The sequence below is a fragment of the Saccopteryx bilineata genome, chromosome 1 (assembly GCF_036850765.1).
Source record: "Saccopteryx bilineata isolate mSacBil1 chromosome 1, mSacBil1_pri_phased_curated, whole genome shotgun sequence".
Taxonomy (NCBI): Eukaryota; Metazoa; Chordata; class Mammalia; order Chiroptera; family Emballonuridae; genus Saccopteryx; species Saccopteryx bilineata.
Genome location: NC_089490.1, coordinates 117,004,698 through 117,024,577, shown reverse-complemented (window position 1 = coordinate 117,024,577; position 19,880 = coordinate 117,004,698).

Here is a 19,880-nt window from a genome sequence, read left to right as displayed (position 1 = left end):
ACATTTCTTTCTGAGTAATTCAGAGCATTACAATTAGACAGAAAATCAATAAGATATTCCCCATGTATAAGATGCACCTTTTTACAAAAAATTTGGGGTCTAAAAACTGGTTGTGTCCTATACAGTGGTTGTAGATTTTTTACTCGCATTTTTACACTTGTTTTTGCACTCATTGTTGTAGTTTTTTTACTTGCATTTGTCACTTTTTCACACTTGTATTTGTGCTCATTGCTTCACACTTGTTATTGGTATATACGGTAAGTTACATTTTGCCACGTTCTGCCTAGAAATGGCTCAGAAAAGATTTTTGTACAGTGCTGAATTGAAGTTAAAAGTGCTGATCCAGTTTGCAAAAGTGTATGGAAATTGTGCTGCTGAACATAAGTTTGGTCCTCCTCCAAGTGAGAAATCAATCCGAGACTGGTTACGGGAAGAAGAAACCCTACTGAAAATGCCATGACAGAAGAAGGCCGTGAGAGGCAAGTCAGCAAAATGGCCTGAATTAGAGAGGGAATTGAAGATACGGACTGAAGAGCAAAGGGCAATTGGAATTCCTATGTCCACAAAGATTGTTCAGCATGAGGCAAGAAGAATTGCTGATGAAAAAGAAGTTACTGATTTCAAATGAGGACACAAATATTGCTTCACGTTTATGAAACAGAATGGACTAAGCATGCGTACATGTACCAGACTTGCTCAAAAAATGCCTAAAAGTTATGAGCAGAAGGTTTTTGAATTTCATCGTTTTGTTATTCAGTGTTGGAAGACACATCAGTTTGAGTTGGGACAGATTGTAAATATGGACGAAGTCCCCTTTCAATTTGATGTCCCAAGTAACAGAACTGTTGATAAGAAGGGGGTGAAAATGGTAACTGTGAAGAAAAGAGTCATTATACAGTTGTTCTAGCTTATTGTGTAGATGGAACCAGCTGCCTTCTATGCTAACTTTCAAATGCAAAACAATGCCCAAAGAAGACATTCCTCAAGGAGTGATTATCCATGTTCATGACAAGAGTTGGATGGATCAGGATGGGATGAAGATCTGGTTTGAGAAAGTTTGGAGAAGGAGAGGTGAGTTCTTATGCAAACCCGCCCTATTGGTGCTTGATCCGTTCAGGGCACACATAACAAAAAACACAAAGAAGATTGCTGCAGAGTAAAAAACAAAACTTGCCATCATACCTGGAGGCTTGACATCCCAGCTCCAACCACTTGATGTCAGCATTAACAAACCCTTCGATGCTGCCATGAAAGATGGATGAAGTCTTCTGGGGACAATTTTACACCAGAAGGAAGAGTGAAGAAACCTATTATAGGAGAAGTTTGTACCTGAGTGAAAAGATCCTGGGATAATAATATCAGAATTGAGATCATTGTCAAGAAGTATGGTGTTTCAAATGTCATAGATGAAACTGAGGATGTCAAGAAGTATGGTATTTCAAATGTCATAGATGGAACTGATATGAAGACACTGATTCATCATCAGACATAGATGAGGACAGGCTAATGGATGGGAGTTTTGGCAGGGATGAGGAGTTGTATGAATTTTATGATGAATAAAACTTGATTTCAGTAATTTTATGTAATACATTTTTTTTATTTCAAGCCCCAAAATTAAGGTGCATCTTATTATACATAGGGAAATATGGTAATAGATTTCTATAACACAATAATCTTTATTTATTTATTTTATTTTATTTTTTTGGTGGCAGACAGAGAGAGTCAGAGAGAGGGACAGATAGGGACAGACAGACAGACAGGAAGGGAGAAAGATGAGAAGCATCAATTCTTCTTTGTGGCACCTTAGTTCCTCATTGATTGCTTTCTCGTATGTGCCTTGACCAGAGGGCTACAGCAGACCGAGTGACCCCTTGCTCAAGCAGCGACCTTGGGCTCAAGCTGGTGAGCCTTGCTCAAAACAGATGAGACCACATTCAAGCTGGCAACCTCGGGGTTTCAAACCTGGGTCCTCCAGGTCCCAGTCCAATGCTCTATCCATTGCGCCATCACCTGGTCAGGATATAACACAATAATCTTGACTAAATGAATCATTATTTATAAAATACTCCAGCAAACAGCAGAAGAATATCCATTTTTTAAATGCAAATGGAACACTTTTTAAATACATGTATTCTGAACAATAAAAATTGTTATAAGTTTTAAAAAAATCTGTATAAGGTATATTTTCTGATCCCAGAAACATTAAACTGGAATTAGTAACAAACATTATCTAAAAATCAAATATTCTTAAATTAAATGATGCATTCTAAATAACCAATTAGTCAATGAGTCAATATATTTTATTGAATAAAAATGAATACATAACATTTAAAATGTGTAGGATTATGTTAAAGCAGTTTTAAAAGAAATTTTTATAGCATTTAAAACAAGAAAGTTCTCATATCATTGTCCTATAATTTTGCTTTATGTGAATATAAAATGATTATAGATAGGGAAATTAATCCAAAAATAATCAGAAGGAAGGCACTACCAGGAATGCAGGTAAGAAGAAATAAAATAGAAACAGATAAACAATGAGGTCAAAAAACCCTTAAACTCATGGATTTTTTTAAGTTCAACATTTAAAAAACTTTCAGTAAACTGAGAAAAATAAAAGAGCCACAAATGAACAATATCAGAATTTTAAAAATGAACAGTACTGCATATCCCTCCACATTAAAATAATAAGGGAATATTTTGAACAATTTATGTCAATTGAATAACTAAGATAAAATAAGCAAGTACTTCAAAATAACCTAAATGCCAAGCTCACTTACTTAAAATAACATACATAACCTAAATAACCCTACATATTTAAAAGTAATTGAATTTGTGATTAAAAGACTACCTAGAAAGAAATTCTATGCCCATAGAACCTCAACACCAAATTCTTGGAATCATTTTATTTATTCTTTAAAATGGAATTTATTGGGGTGACATTGGTTAATGAAATTACATAGTTTCAGTTGTATCATTCCACAATACATCATCTGTCCACTGTATTGCACATTCATCACTCCAAATGAAGTCTCTTTCCACCATCATTTATCTCCCCCTTTCCCCTCTCCAATTGCCCCTATCCCCTTTCCCTCCCATAATCACCACCCATTGTCTATTTTTATGAACTTTCTTTTTTTGCGTCATCCCTTCACCCTGTTCAATCGACACCTCAACCACATCCCCTCTAGCTAGAGTTTTTACAAAGATTATGTCCAAGTCTTTATCTGAAAGGCTTTGGTGAATCTTCACTTGCTATACAAGTGTAAGGTGTGAAGGAGAGGTAAGTGTGACAAAAGGGGGTGTTTTAGAGAGTAATTCCATCACCGTGTATAAATTATACTGCAAATAAAAGAGACACAACAGTGGTCTATAGGACTATTAAACAAGAAACAATAAATATTTGCTCTTGCTACACAAACAAGATTTTATTTTATTTTATTTTTTAATAAATTTTTATTAATGGTAATGGGATGACATTAATAAATCAGGGTACATATATTCAAAGAAAACATGTCTAGGTTATTTTGTCATTAAATTATGTTGTGTACCCCTCGCCCAAAGTCAGATTGTCCACCGCCACCCTCTATCTAGTTCTCTGTGCCCCTCCCCTTCCCCCTAACTCTCTCCCTCCCTCCCTCCCATGTCCTCCCTCCCCCCACCCCTGGTAACCACCACACTCTTACAAACAAGATTTTAACACAAAAACAATTGTTGAAAATATAACTCCCTCTCTCCACACTATCTTCTATAGACTAAAATAGCTTACATTAGTCAAAGACTTTGGGGAATTCATTACAAGTGGAGTCTAATAAATATTTTAAAAAGAAATACAGTTCTATAATTTCCTTTGGGAAATAAAAATGGAGGATACACTTCTTAACTAATTTTTAAAGGAAGGTTAATCTGATAATAAAATTAAAAATTGTTATTATAAAATATTACAGACAAATATTTCTTTACATAGATTCTAAAATACTTATTTCCAATTTAGTAAATTTAATTCAGGCAAATATCAAAATGATTATATATCATCAGCAAGGTAAGTTTATCCAGGGAATGTAAGGATGGTTAAACATTCAAAATCATTCATTATACTTTATTAATAGGTTAAAAATATATAACCATCTCAATAGATTCAAAATAGATAAAGAAATAGCATTTATTAAAATTCAACATCCATTCATGGTTTAAAAAATCAAGCAAAATTATTTGATTAAAACATCTATATAGCCATACATTTGAATGACCAATTATTTTTCCATTAGATGATAAACAAGATAATAATATTCATTACCATCACATGTACATAAAACTGTAGTAGAGATTCTCAAGTGACGTCATGGAAATGGCGCCGTGAGCAGCGCTTCCGACAGCTCTCCCCTAAATCACAACAAATTTATCAACTAGAAACAGAAAAATTTATCCTCGGAGCATTCCGGAGTGCCACACAAACTGATAGCGAAAGGACTGTTATCACTTGAATCTGAGAGACGAGGGTGTGGAGGAATCTACCACAGGGACGTTCTTTCAAACCGCAAGGAAGTGCGCCTGTGGTGAGTCAGCCCATATACTTGGGAACCGCGAGCAGCCGCAAGCGGCTGACGCGAGCCGCCACTGCGAGCCGCCGCGAGCCCTCCCGAGCCGCCACCGCGAGCTGAGCGACCGCCGCGAACCGCCGCTGCGAGCGGCCACCACGAGCCGCCGCCGCGAGCCACCGCACGCGCGCCCGGTCCAGTTGAGCACCGCTGACGTTCCCAGCGGTCCGCACACTGCAAGTGGGGGTCGCCGGCCACCGGTGCCCGGAGCGCCCCTTTCGCGCGCGTGCCTTGGGCATTCCACGCGCCCAGGGCGCCCTGCTGGCCCGCACACCCAGGGGGCTCCATTATCCTGCGCCTGGTGTGGTCCAGCCGCTAGCGGCGGGGCGAGCGGGAGAGGCTTGGGAGATTCTCTCCGTGGGCGGGGCACCTCACCCAGCCATTCAAGCTAACAATCAAGCATTGGGGGAGGGGCGCGTGCAGGCAGCCTAAAATACCTTCGGAAGCACAGCTGTGACCCAATCACTGAAATTAGCTTAACCCATGAAATCTGCACACCCTCGGTTCTAATTGATAAGATCTCTCTCAATTCAGCGTTCCAAGACAAGAGGCATGATATTTTTTAGTGCCTCTCGCTAAAGGGGCGGGGGCAACTTCTCATTAATAGAGCCTCCATATTTAGGGATAAACGCTAACAAGAAGGACTTGGCAGATAATAAGGTCTATACTACACTAGTAATAAGCAGAGACTAGTGCCTCTTCTTCCCTGCAAAAACAGGCTACAAAGTGTGGAAAGCCTGGGTTGAGAGGTCCAACTAAATGATAGGCGCTGAACAGTCACCTTGACAACAATTGACTCCCACCCCCGCCTGATTACACTGGAGGCCCTGACTCTCAGAGCCTTTCCCAAAGCCTTGCACTGAGTGGGGATAGAGTGGGGATTTCCCAGCTCTTTGAGCCTCTTACTCCCCAGGCAGAAGCAGTTGCAGCCTTATAGCTGGATCACCAGGCTGCTAATTCAGAAAAGGGGGACTAGGAGAGAGAATCCAGGAAAGCAAACTCTCTCATCGTTGGACCCTGCAAACGCCAACAAGCCTTTACTTCCAGCAAGACTAAAGCCAATTATATGACATTGCCATAGAATCCCATCAACTGCAAATCCCTACCTAAGAGTGACACAGGGGCAGAGCCTGGGGTACAGAGTCACCGACCAGGAAGAGGGAGAGAAAAGAAAAAGGAAGAAGTTAACCTCTCAAAATCAAGAAAAACCCACAGACTTTACAACTTGATCCACTATTTTTTGTTGTTGTTGTTGTTGTTGTTGTTTGTTTCTTCTATCTTTTTGCCTTTATTTCCTCCACCTCGGTCCTTCTATTCTCTGCCCATCTTATGCTTCCCCTTTCTTGAACTACACTACCCATGAGTGTTGCATTTTATTTTTCTTCTTCATCCTCACCCTCCTTTAAGGTTATACTCCAAAACACTTAACTCTCACTCTCTCCTCTTTTTTTTTTTTTTGTCTTGCTTTATTTTGTTTTTTTCTCTTCCTATTTTATTTCTTCCTTCGTTTTTCTCTTTTTCTTATTTTTTCCTTTCTATTCGTTTTTTCTTTTCTCATTTTACTTTCCTCCCATATAATCCTCAATCACGAACAAATTAGTTAATTTGGGACTCAAGGCTTTTTTTTGGCTTTATTTCTCTTTTTTGCTTTTGTTTTTATTTTTTTTCTTGTTTGTTTATTTTTGTGGCATTTTGGGTCCTCCCAACCCAAGGTCTCCATTGTATTTAGTCTTCGCTCCACTTAATACAACAGATTTTTACTTATTATTTTTATTTTTTCTTCTTTATTATTCTTTTTTGATCCTTTTTTCTGGTTCCCTCTTATCCCTCTCATTATATCTCTTAGTTGACCATCACATACAAGCAAATCATCTTATGCTTGTCTAAGATTTTCTTCCTTTTTTTTTTTTTTTTTTTGCATTTAGTAGGTCCCTACTCCCTTTTTTTTGCCCTTGAACTCTTCACCCCAAATCAGGCCCTCCATTATAGGCATGATATGTCCCTGAGGAGGGGAGAGGAGGGAAAGAGAAGAGAGAAAAAAAGGGGGAAATAAAAAATTATTACTGTTTTTTTTTGTGGGGTGTTTTACCTTTTTTTTTTTTTTTTTTACTTTTTACTCTTTATTAATTCTAATTAGTGCTATCAATAAGACCACCCTCAGATGCCGATAAGAAAGAGGAAATCGAATATTATGGATACAAAAGAAAGAGAAGTAACACAAATAGATGTGGAAAAATCTATGGAGAAAAGACTTAACATATTGGAAGCCTTGGAGCTAAATGACAGAGAATTTAAAATAGAAATCTTAAAAATACTCAGAGATATACAAGAAAACACAGAAAGGCAATATAGGGAGATCAGAAAACAACTCAATGAACACAAACAATATATTACCAAGGAAATTGAAATTATAAAAACAAATCAAACAGAAATGAAAAACTCAATTCACGAGCTGAAAAACGAGGTAACAAGCTTAGCTAACAGAACAGCCCAGATTGAAGATAGGATTAGTGAAATAGAATACAAACAACTTGAGGCACAACAGAGAGAAGAAGAAATAGACTCAAAAATAATAAAAAACGAGAAAGCCCTATAGGAATTGTCTGACTCCATCAGAAAGAATAACATAAGAATAATAGGTATATCAGAGGGAGAAGAGAAAGAAAATGGAATGGAGAATATACTCAAACAAATAATAGACGAGAACTTCCCAAGCCTGTGGAAGGAACTAAAGCCTCAAATTCAAGAAGCAAACAGAACACTGAGTTTTCTTAACCCCAACAAACCCACTCCAAGGCACATGATAATAAAGATGACACAAACCAATGACAAAGAAAAAATTCTCAAGGCAGCCAGGGAAAAGAAGAGTACAACATATAAAGGAAGGCCTATTAGATTATCATCAGATTTCTCAGCAGAAACTCTACAAGCTAGAAGAGAGTGGACCCCAATATTTAAAGCCCTGAAAGAGAGGAACTTTCAGCCAAGAATACTATACCCATCAAAGCTATCCTTCAAGTATGAAGGAGATATAAAAACATTCACAAATACAGAAAAGATGAGAGAATTTATCAACAGAAAGCCCCCACTCCAGGAAATACTAAAGGGGGTTTTCCAACCAGATTCAAAGAACAAAAGAAAACAACACCACAAGTAACAGCTCCACCAAGAACACAATAAAACCAAACTTAAACTGTGACAACAAAGGAAAAAAAGGGGGGAGAGGATGGAGATTAACAGTAGCAAAGGATGATGAAGTGCAGAAATACTTATAAGATAGGGTACTACAATGAATATGGTAGATACCCTTTTCATTACTTAATGGTAACCACCCTTAAAAAAACCACCACAAAAACACTTGACTTAAAAAAGGTAGCAACAGAGGAAAGAAGTATGGAACACAAACAAACAAAAACAAATGATAGAAAAACAAAAAAGAAGAATCAAACTAGATACAAAACTAACAGAAAGCAATTTATAAAATGGCAGTAGGGAACCCACAAGTGTCAATAATTACACTAAATGTAAATGGATTAAACTTACCAATAAAAAGACACAGAGTAGCAGAATGGATTAAAAAAGAAAATCCAACTATATGCTGCCTACAAGAAACACATCTAAGCAACAAGGATAAAAACAAATTCAAAGTGAAAGGCTGGAAAACAATACTCCAAGCAAACAACACCCCAAAAAAAGCAGGTGTAGCAATACTCATATCTAATAATGCTGACTACAAGACAGAAAAAGTACTCAGAGACAAAAATGGTCATTTCATAATGATTAAGGGGAAGTTGAATCAAGAAGACATAACAATCCTTAATATATATGCACCAAACCAAGGAGCACCAAAATATATAAGACAGCTACTTATTGACCTTAAAACAAAAACTAACAAAAATACAATCATACTTGGAGACCTCAATACACCGCTGACGGCTCTAGAGCGGTCATCCAAACAGAGAATCAATAAAGATATAGTGGCCTTAAACGAAATACTAGAACACCTGGATATAATAGACATCTACAGGACACTTCATCCCAAAGCGACAGAGTAAACATTTTTCTCTAGTGTACATGGAACATTCTCAAGAATTGACCATATGTTGGGCCACAAAGACAATATCAGCAAATTTAGAAAAATTGAAATTGTACCAAGCATATTTTCTGATCATAAAGCCTTGAAACTAGAATTCAACTGCAAAAAAGAGGGGGAAAAACCCACAAAAATGTGGAAACTAAACAACATACTTTTAAAAAATGAATGGGTCAAAGAAGAAATAAGCGCAGAGATCAAAAGATATATACAGACAAATGAAAATGAAAATACGACATATCAGAATCTCTGGGATGCAGCAAAAGCAGTAATAAGAGGAAAGCTCATATCACTTCAGGCCTATATGAACAAACAAGAGAGAGCCAAAGTAAACCACTTAACTTCACACCTTAAGGAACTAGAAAAAGAAGAACAAAGACAACCCAAAACCAGCCGAAGAAAGGAGATAATAAAAATCAGAGCAGAAATAAATGAAATAGAGAACAGAAAAACTATAGAAAAAATCAATAAAACAAGGAGCTGGTTCTTTGAAAAGATCAACAAAATTGACAAACCCTTGGCAAGACTCACCAAGGAAAAAAGACACAGGACTCAAATAAATAAAATCCAAAATGAAAGAGGAGAGATCACCACAGACATCATAGATATACAAAGAATTATTGTAGAATACTATGAAAAATTATATGCCACCAAATACAACAATCTAGAAGAAATGGATAAATTCCTAGAACAATACAACCTTCCTAGACTGAGTCATGAAGAAGCAGAAAGCCTAAACAGACCAATCAGCAGGGAGGAAATAGAAAAAACTATTACAAACCTCCCCAAAAATAAAAGTCCAGGCCCAGACGGTTATACTAGTGAATTCTATCAAACATTCAAAGAAGACTTGGTTCCTATTCTACTCAAAGTCTTCCAAAAAATTGAAGAAGAAGCAATACTTCCAAACACATTTTATGAGGCCAACATAACCCTCATACCAAAACCTGGCAAGGATGGCACAAAGAAAGAAAACTACAGACCAATATCTCTAATGAATACAGATGCTAAAATACTAAACAAAATACTGGCAAACCGAATACAACAACATATTAAAAAAATAATACATCATGATCAAGTGGGATTCATCCCAGAATCTCAAGGATGGTTCAACATACGCAAAACGGTTAACGTAATACACCATATCAACAAAACAAAGAACAAAAACCACATGATCTTATCAATAGATGCAGAAAAGGCTTTTGATAAAATACAACACAACTTTATGTTTAAGACTCTCAACAAAATGGGTATAGAAGGAAAATATCTCAACATGATAAAGGCCATATATGATAAACCATCAGCCAACATCCTATTAAACGGCATAAAACTGAGGACTTTCTACCTTAAATCATGAACAAGACAGGGTTGTCCACTCTCTCCACTCTTATTCAACGTGGTGCTAGAAGTTCTTGCCAGAGCAATCAGACAAGACAAAGAAATAAAAGGCATCCATATCGGAAAAGAACAAGTAAAGGTATCACTTTTTGCTGATGATATGATCCTATACATCGAAAACCCGAAGGACTCCACAAAAAGATTATTAGAAACAATAAACCAATACAGTAAGGTCGCAGGATACAAAATTAACATACAAAAGTCCATAGCCTTTCTATATGCCAACAATGAAATATTAGAAAACGAACTCAAAAAAATAATCCCCTTCCCGATTGCAACAAAAAAAATAAAATACCTAGGAATAAACATAACAAAGAACATAAAGGACCTATATAATGAAAATTACAAAGCATTGTTAAGGGAAATCGAAAAAGATACAATGAGATGGAAAAATATTCCTTGTTCTTGGATAGGAAGAATAAATATAATCAAAATGGCCATATTACCCAAAGCAATATACAAATTTAATGCAATTCCCATCAAAATCCCTATGAGATTTTTTAAAGAAATGGAACAAAAAATCATCAGATTTATATGGAACTATAAAAAACCCCAAATAGCCAAAACAATCCTAAGGAAAAAGAATGAAGCTGGGGGCATTACAATACCTGACTTTAAACTATATTATAGGGCCACGATAATCAAAACAGCATGGTATTGGCAAAAAAATAGACACTCAGACCAATGGAACAGAATAGAAAGCCCAGAAATAAAACCACATATATATGGTCAAATAATCTTTGATAAAGGGGCCAACAACACACAATGGAGAAAAGAAAGCCTCTTCAACAAATGGTGTTGGGAAAACTGGAAAGCCACATGCAAAAGAATGAAACTCGACTACAGCCTGTCCCCGTGTACTAAAATTAATTCAAAATGGATCAAAGACCTAAATATAAGACCTGAAACAATAAAGTACATAGAAGAAGACATAGGTACTAAAATCATGGACCTGGGTTTTAAAGAACATTTTATGAACTTGACTCCAATGGCAAGAGAAGTGAAGGCAAAGATAAATGAATGGGACTACATCAGAATTAAAAGTTTTTGCTCAGCAAGAGAAACTGATATCAAAATAAACAGACAGCCAACTAAATGGGAAATGATATTTTCAAACAACAGCTCAGATAAGGGCCTAATATCCAAAATTTACAAAGAACTCATAAAACTCAACAACAAACAAACAAGCAATCCAATAAAAAAATGGGAAGAGGACATGAACAGACACTTCTCCCAGGAAGAGATACAAATGGCCAACAGATATATGAAAAGATGCTCAGCTTCATTAGTTATTAGAGAAATGCAAATCAAAACTACAATGAGATACCACCTCACCCCTGTTAGATTAGCTATTATCAACAAGACGGGTAATAGCAAATGTTGGAGAGGCTGTGGAGAAAAAGGAACCCTCATTCACTGTTGGTGGGACTGTAAAGGAGTACAACCATTATGGAGGAAAGTATGGTGGTTCCTCAAAAAACTGCAAATAGAACTACCTTATGACCCAGCAATCCCTCTACTGGGTATATACCCCAAAACCTCAGAAACATTGATACGTGAATACACATGTAGCCCCATGTTCATTGCAGCACTGTTCACAGTGGCCAAGACATGGAAACAACCAAAAAGCCCTTCAATAGAAGACTGGATAAAGAAGATGTGGCACATATACACTATGGAATACTACTCAGCCATAAGAAATGATGACATCAGATCATTTACAGCAAAATGGTGGGATCTTGATAACATTATAAGGAGTGAAATAAGTAAATCAGAAAAAAACAAGAACTACATGATTCCATACATTGGTGGAACATAAAAATGAGACTAAGAGACATGGACAAGAGTGTGGTGGTTACCAAGGGTGGGGGGGGAGGGAGGACATGGGAGGGAGGGAGGGAGAGAGTTAGGGGGAGGGGGAGGGGCACAGAGAACTAGATGGAGGGTGACGGAGGACAATCTGACTTTGGGCGAGGGGTTTGCAACATAATTTGATGACAAAATAACCTAGACATGTTTTCTTTGAATATATGTACCCTGATTTATTAATGTCATCCCATTACCATTAATAAAAATTTATTAAAAGAAAAAAATGAGATTCTCATCAGGTCAGAAAAAGAATAAAACCATACAAATTGGAAATAAATAATATATATTTATTAATAGATAACATGAGGATCTACTCAAAAATCTTAAGAAATACACAGGAAAACTATGAAAAATAATAAGTGAATTTAGCAATATCACTATAAACAATATCTATAAGCAAAATTAGATTCTATTTTATACAATTCCAATGAACAAATAAACAATGAAATAAAAATATAGCATGTACAATAGCATCAAATATGATAAAATTCTTAGGAATAAATATTAATAAAACGTGCTAGGCTATGACACTATTGTAATTCATTGCTGATAGATATCAAAAAAAACTTGAAGTGGAAAAAAATTCTATAATCACAAATTACAAGATACAACAGTGTTAAAATGTCAATTATCTTCAATTTGCTCTATAGATTCAATATAAATTAAATTAATTCCCAGAAAGTTTTTTTAATTGGTAAGCTAATTCTTTAATACATATAGAAATATTCATGACCTAGATTAGTCACCAATTACTAATATATGTTATCATGGATGAATCTCAAAACATTATGTTAATTGACAAAAACATTTATAAAGACCATATATTGTATGGATTCCATTTATATAAAGCTCTAGAAAAGGAAATACTAGAGTAACAACCATATCAATGGTTGTAAATGATGAGGGTTGGGAGGACAGAATTGATAACAAGAGTATGAGTAAATCTTTTGGGAGATAGTAATATTATATATCATAACTTTGTTGATTAAACAACAATGCGTACTTGTTAAGTTTTATTGTCTTGTGCATGTAAAATCACTAAATTTATATTATGTTACTATATCTCAATAAAACAGATTAAAATAATTTTATTCAAATTTGCTTGAAGAAATCAACTTTATGCATAATAAAAGACAAAGGTTTGTTAAATGTTTTCTAAGAATTCTTGACCCTGAATAAAATGATTAAGTAAAATAATGAATAAATGAATGTTATAAAACAGAGTAGGAGCAACAGTGATTGCTTTATGAATAGAAAACAATAAATATTTGTAGTTTTGATGTGGTCATATTTTGAAATTATACCAACTAAAACACATTATATAAATGTATATGCAATTATGTGTGTGAGAGAGCTGGAACAACTTTATTTACCAAACCAACAGATTTCATCAAGTTCATTATCTCTTCATCTATGTTCAGATGAAGGTAGAGAAAGGGTATTTTGTTTCACTTAAGGCCAAAATGTTTAATACTAAAATAATATAGAATGCCAATATTTCACATGGGCAAAAACAGATCTAAAATGCCTATTTAGCTATATTTATATTAAAATGATTCTGATAAAGTATCTTTCACAAATGTTAGACTTTTCAAATATAAGCACAGTGGTCAAAACCTTAATACAGTGATTCTCAAAGTGTGTGCCAGGGCACACTGGTTCACCCTAACAGATTTCCAAGTGTGCCCTATGGTATTCCAGAGAAATATGTGCTAGTTGGGGACCCAAAAAAACTAACAGGGTTTTTGGATTTTGGATTTTGGGGGGACAGATGTGTGGGGAATTGGCTGTAAACTGACAGTCTGCCCAACCCCCCACCTCACTTGCCTAATTAGGTTGCAAAAGGCTGTTAAGCTGTGGTGCTGGATTGTTTACACTACTCCCCATGTTCCCCAGAAAGACTGGAGGCAAGTTTTTTCTATCTTCGTTTGGTGTAAAGTTAAGATGATATGTATAGTGGGGGTTTTCTGCATTTGGTAAAATTCTTGGGTTGCCTTGGAAACATGATCAAAGATCTCATTGATTTGCTTATGGCCCACTTTGCTCTATAAATAAAGCAAGATGTAGTTTTGGGGCATGCTTTGTTCTTGCCAGAAGCAATTAAGGGGCTCTCCTGACCCCGTATTTTCTTAATTCTGCGTATTTTCTTAATTCTGCACCATTCCCACTTGGAACCTGGAATTACTAGCTGCGCTGGTTCATGGCATGTGTTCAGATATAAAAATAAATATAGTTACTCTATTATATCATTTCATTACAGAAATACTGCTCTTTTTGTCAACACATCATTATTATATTTATTATTAACACATCATTATATTATTTTTAGATAAATGTACTCAAATAAAATAGATTTCTCAAAAAGAAGTGTGATATTAAAGAATCTGATTCTGGAAGTATAAATAAAATAGGACTTGAAGGCTGACGGGCAGAATTTATTTAATTTATAGCATTTTCCATTACTTAACATTGAACAATACGATTGGATTAGAAACCCATTCATGGAAGTTTAAGCGTTTTTGGTTTGACATTAACAGTAGAAGAACTGGCAGCTATATCCACTCATTGTGGCTTGATGATTAAACATAAGGAATTGTCTCTTGAAGCCTTTTGGATTTCTAAAAAGAATAATATGTGGCAATATCTAAAAAAGCTTTGAAAAATTTATTACAATTTTCAACATCCTATTTATGTGAATCAGGATTTTTTACCCTCAACACAATTAAGAATAAAAAAAGAGGAATTCTTCAATGTATTGACGAGGAGATGAGAGTTCGTCTTTCAAATATATGCCCAAACATTGAAGAATTCACTGGGACACATCAGGCTCATGTTTCTCATAAACACAAGAGTGAAAAAAACTTAACACATTTGTGCTAGGACCTGCTGAATTTACTAAATCTTACTAAGAATGTATCTATATATATAAAAAGATAACTTGCCTGACCAGGCTGTGGCGTAGTGGATGGAGCGTCGGACTGTGATGCGGAGGACCCAGGTTCGAGACCCCAAGTTTGCCAGCTTGAGCGCGGGCTCATCTGGTTTGAACAAAGCTCACCAGCTTGGACCCAAGGTCGCTGGCTCGAGCAAGGAGTTACTCGGTCTGCTGAAGGCCCACAATCAAGGCACATATGAGAAAGCAATCAATGAACAACTAAGGTGTCGCAACAAAAAACTGATGATTGATGCTTCTCATCTCTCTCCATTCCTGTCTGTCTGTCCCTATATATCCTTCTCTCTGACTCTCTTTGTCTCTGTAAAAAAAAAACACATAACTTTTTGTCTTTTTTTAGTTTTTAACCCCTCTTTTTACAAATTCTAAAAAGTATAACTCAAAAAATGTAGCATAAAAATGTTTTCTAATGTCAGAATAAATTTAATTTTGTTGTATTTATTTTATTTAATTACTATAAAAGCATGCTTGGATTTCATATTTTTTTCTTTAATTTTTGACTTAATTATTATAACATATTTCTCAGAAATTTGTATATAGTGTGCCTACAATTATTTGTAGGATTTTAAATGTGCCCCAACTTCAAAAAGTTTGAGAACCACTGCCTTAATATAGCAAACAAAGTTAGAAATAGCTAATATTGCCCTGGCCAGGCAATTCAGTTGGATAGAATGTAACCCAATATGCCAAGGTTGCAGGTCCAATTCATGTTCAGGGTACATACAGGAATCAGCCAATGAATACATGGTAGGTGGAACAACAAATCAATGTCTCTCTTTCTCTCTCTCTCTCTCTTTCCCTTCTTCTCTCACTAAAATCAACCAATCAATAATATTTTAAAAAAGAAATAGCTTATAGGACAGTAGAAAAATATAATTCATTAGCAGGAAGATTGTCCTTTCCGAACATTACTACCACCTCTACTCATTCTTTTTAGAGATTATAAAGTAAAAATTTAGAAATGTGTATTCACTTACCTAAATTCACAGTATGGCAGATCCTAGACAAGAAGCCAAAATTGGGTTTTTATCAGTGTGTTCTTTTTACAATGCCACACTACCTCTTACATTCATCAAAATATGCCTCAGTTGGGAATAAGCAATGCTAACATTATAAAATATATCTCTAAAAACTCCTGGGAAATCACAGACTTACTCCTCAGATTTAGAGCAGTCCCTGGGGCAGATTTGTAGTTTTCTGTCAAATGCAACAAGTCCTTCACAGTCAAATTACAACTACCTCACATATTTTCAAAATTGAAAAATCATGGATCCCAGCAAATATTGATATCAAATAGAATGTAAAACACACTCAAGACAAATAGGTAAACTAGATGTTGAAGGAACAAAAAACCAGGTTTGCAAGATATGGATGATAGATATATAGTAAGATTTTTAGACTGTGTTAAAAAATAGAAAATTTATACAGGTAAAATACTCCTTAATGCATTTGCAGGGATAACCAAATTTTTATCTAAATACCATTGACATCTTTTTACTGTACAAATGTGGTATGTTAAAGTGTTTTTTAAATATATATATATTTCAAGCAAATTCAGAACATATGGCAATTTTAATCATTTCATTAATTATTTACTTAGCAATATACTACAAAAAAGGGAGGATGTTTTGCAAAATAGTATAGTGTATATATTTGTCTTGGAAAAATACTTTTGTCCAGCCCTTTTCTGCGACAGAGTCTGAACGCAAAGTAAGTTATTCTTAAATACTTTATGTCTTTCAGAATATTTTAATGATAATTTCTGTGGTGTTGGAAGGAGACTATATGAACAAATGTGCATGAATATTTTATTTTTTGTATTTTTCTGAAGTTGGAAACAGGGAGGAGTCAGACAGACTCCCGCATGCGCCAGACCGGGATCCACCTGGCATGCCCACCAGGGGCCGATGCTCTGCCCCTCTGGGGCGTGAGTCTGCCGCAATCAGAGCCATTCTAGCGCCTGAGGCAGGGGCCACAAAGCCATCCTCAGCGCCGGGAAAACTTTGCGCCAATGGAGACTTGGCTGTGGGAGGGGAGGAACAAGACAGAGAGGAAGGAAAGGGGGAGGGGTGGAGAAGCAGTTGGGCGCTTCTCCTGCGTGCCCTGGCCAGGAATCGACCCTGGGACTCCTGCACGCCAGAAGGATGCTATACCACTGAGCCAACCGGCCAGGGCCTGAATATTTTTTTGTTGTGCAGAACACTGGTAAATAATGGTTAAAATGTGAAAGAAGGAATTAATTCAAAGGTAGTCTTAGTGGGCATTAAATATTTTAAAATGTCACACATTGAATATATATATTATCTTTATAATAGTTCTAAAAGAATATGTTTTCATATAATTTAAAGGTACAGGAACAGAAAGAGAAAAAAATATTACCAAAATTATCACTGAAAGCCAGGATTCTGAATGAAGCCTCTTTTAGTTCTGATATGCTAATATCTTAAAGGTATGTAAGATAGGATCTATCCAAGAAAGTTTCTTTCATGAGAAAGAGTTCTTGTGGTCAATTCTATCTGTCAACTTGGCTAGACCATGGTACCCAGATATTGGGCCAACTACTGATCTCAGTATTACTGTAAGGGCATTTTTTAGATGAGATCAACATTTGAAGTACAAATATTGATCAACTTACGACCTATGCAACATATGACCATTCGACTTTACGACCACAATAGCAAGCCCCGACTGCTCCATGTCTGGCAGTGCAAGCGTTGCCCAGCTGGGCGTTCGACAGTGCAGACCAGCTTTCGGCAGCACTACCATCTCTGTGTGCACCATTTCAACTGTTATCCCAGACTTGATACAGCAATTTGTGTTTTGTGTCTTGGATATTTTTCATCAAACCCCTACTAAGATGTCTACCAAGAGGAAATTGTCTTTGCTAATAATAAACCAGTTGTACTGGTAATGCAGTGTTTTACTTAAACCTGATGAATGTAAAAATAAGAAACAAATGGTGTAGAGATCATACAAATGGCATAAAATGAACAAAGTAAATTATGATATATAATAATAATGAAAGAAAACTATGATAAAATATGTCTTAAAGATTTTTATAACATCATTTCACAGTACTGTACATATAGCCTACTCAACTTACAACCAAATCATGTTACAACCGATCTGTCAGAACCAATCATGGTCACAAGTCAAGCACTAGCTGTAGTAGACTTTAAATAAAATAGATTACCTTTCATAATTTGTTTTTGGCATTGTTGTTTTTTAATCGACTATATTGAGGTGACATTGGTTAATAACATTACATAACTTTCAGGTGTACCACTCCATAACTGAATGGGCCAATCAGTTGAAGGCTTTAAAAGAAAAATGACTCCTCAAAGAAGGAGGAATTCTGCCTGTCTGCAACATCAGCTCGTCCCTGAATCTCCAGACTCATAGCCTTCTCTGTAGATTTTGGACTGGCCAACCTTCACAATTTTGTGAGCACCACTTCCTTCAATTCCTTAAAATCTTTAGTTCTCACTTTTGAACTCTTGCTATAATTCTTTCTCTCTCTTTCTCTCTCTCTCTCCCTCTCTCTCTCTCTCTCTCTTTCTCTACACACACACACACACACACACACACACACACACACCCTGTTAGTTTGTTTCTGATCCTTGGCTAATATATTTCTCCATACATCACCAAAACCCACTGAATGCCTTTTCCAATCACCTAACTGCTTATGTAAATTGAATTTATATGAGCTAATTCATAACACAATTTATAACCTGCCACATAGAATCAAAGTATGATGTACACACGATGGTGTTACACCCAGAAATATTCTAAGTGTTAATAGGTTATATAAAGCATGTTACTAAAAATCTCTTTGAAACTAAGGTATGGAAATTACGAGGATTGTTTGAAAATGTAAGAATTAATTTGTCAATATAAAAATTAAATGCCTAAGGCAGTTAGTTAACTACTTGGATTGTACACACTTTTTGACAAAATTTTAATTTTGTCTGACTAATTCTATGAAAAATTTGTATTTAGTTAAGCAAGTACTTTGGACTTTCACTTCCAAAAGACTCTCATGAGCTATATACAACTGAGAAAACTTTCCAAAAGAATGAAATTTCACTAAACTCAATGCCATTATAAAGTTTGAGCCCAAATTGATATTATATTAGCATCTATTTATTTGAGTGTAAAATTGTGTTACTGTAAAGTAAATAAATAATAATAATTGTAAACCTGAGATTAGAAAGCAGATTCAGACTAGGTGAAAAAAGAATCTGCAGTATAAACACAGATTAGTTTTTGATTAGAGTTTAGTATCAGTAATGTTGGCATCCGCTGTCTATTTCAACTCTCTTACTGCCTAATTCTAGATAGCAAATATTTTTCATTTTCTATTTCCCCTTTCTAATAGAAAACTAATCTGATTCTAGAACACTCTGTACCATTGGGTAGTTCAGTAAATCCAAGTGCTTTATTATTCTGCTACAAAAATAAATGGCCCTCAAAGATCCTAATGAAAATCTTCCCTAAACACCCTTATATGGTCAACAGTTAGGTCATAGACCTAACTTTAGCCAAATAGAATTCACACAGTACTTGAATCTTGAGCTGAATGACACAGAAAGTAAGCTAAAATTGGAAACCATTTATTTTGTGTGGTAGTGATATGAAAGTTGGAGTATACCTGTTCTGTTTCCTATCAATTCTATTGAATTCTCTAGCCTTTCCACATGCTCAGTGTGTTACACAGTAACTTTCTATTATATTCTTAATTTAAGCATTTTATTGTTAAATTTAACTCAACTAGAAAATAAACACAAATGGTTTAATAACTTAAAAATAACTCAATTCCCACTCTCAATTACATTGTCCTTAATATCATTTCCCACTGGGTAGTAAGCCCCTTAATAACATTGTGATCATATTCTATAATTTTAAGAAAATATTTATAAGCAGACTATTTGTATTTGTCATTAAGTATTTGGTTCTGTACACTTTTACA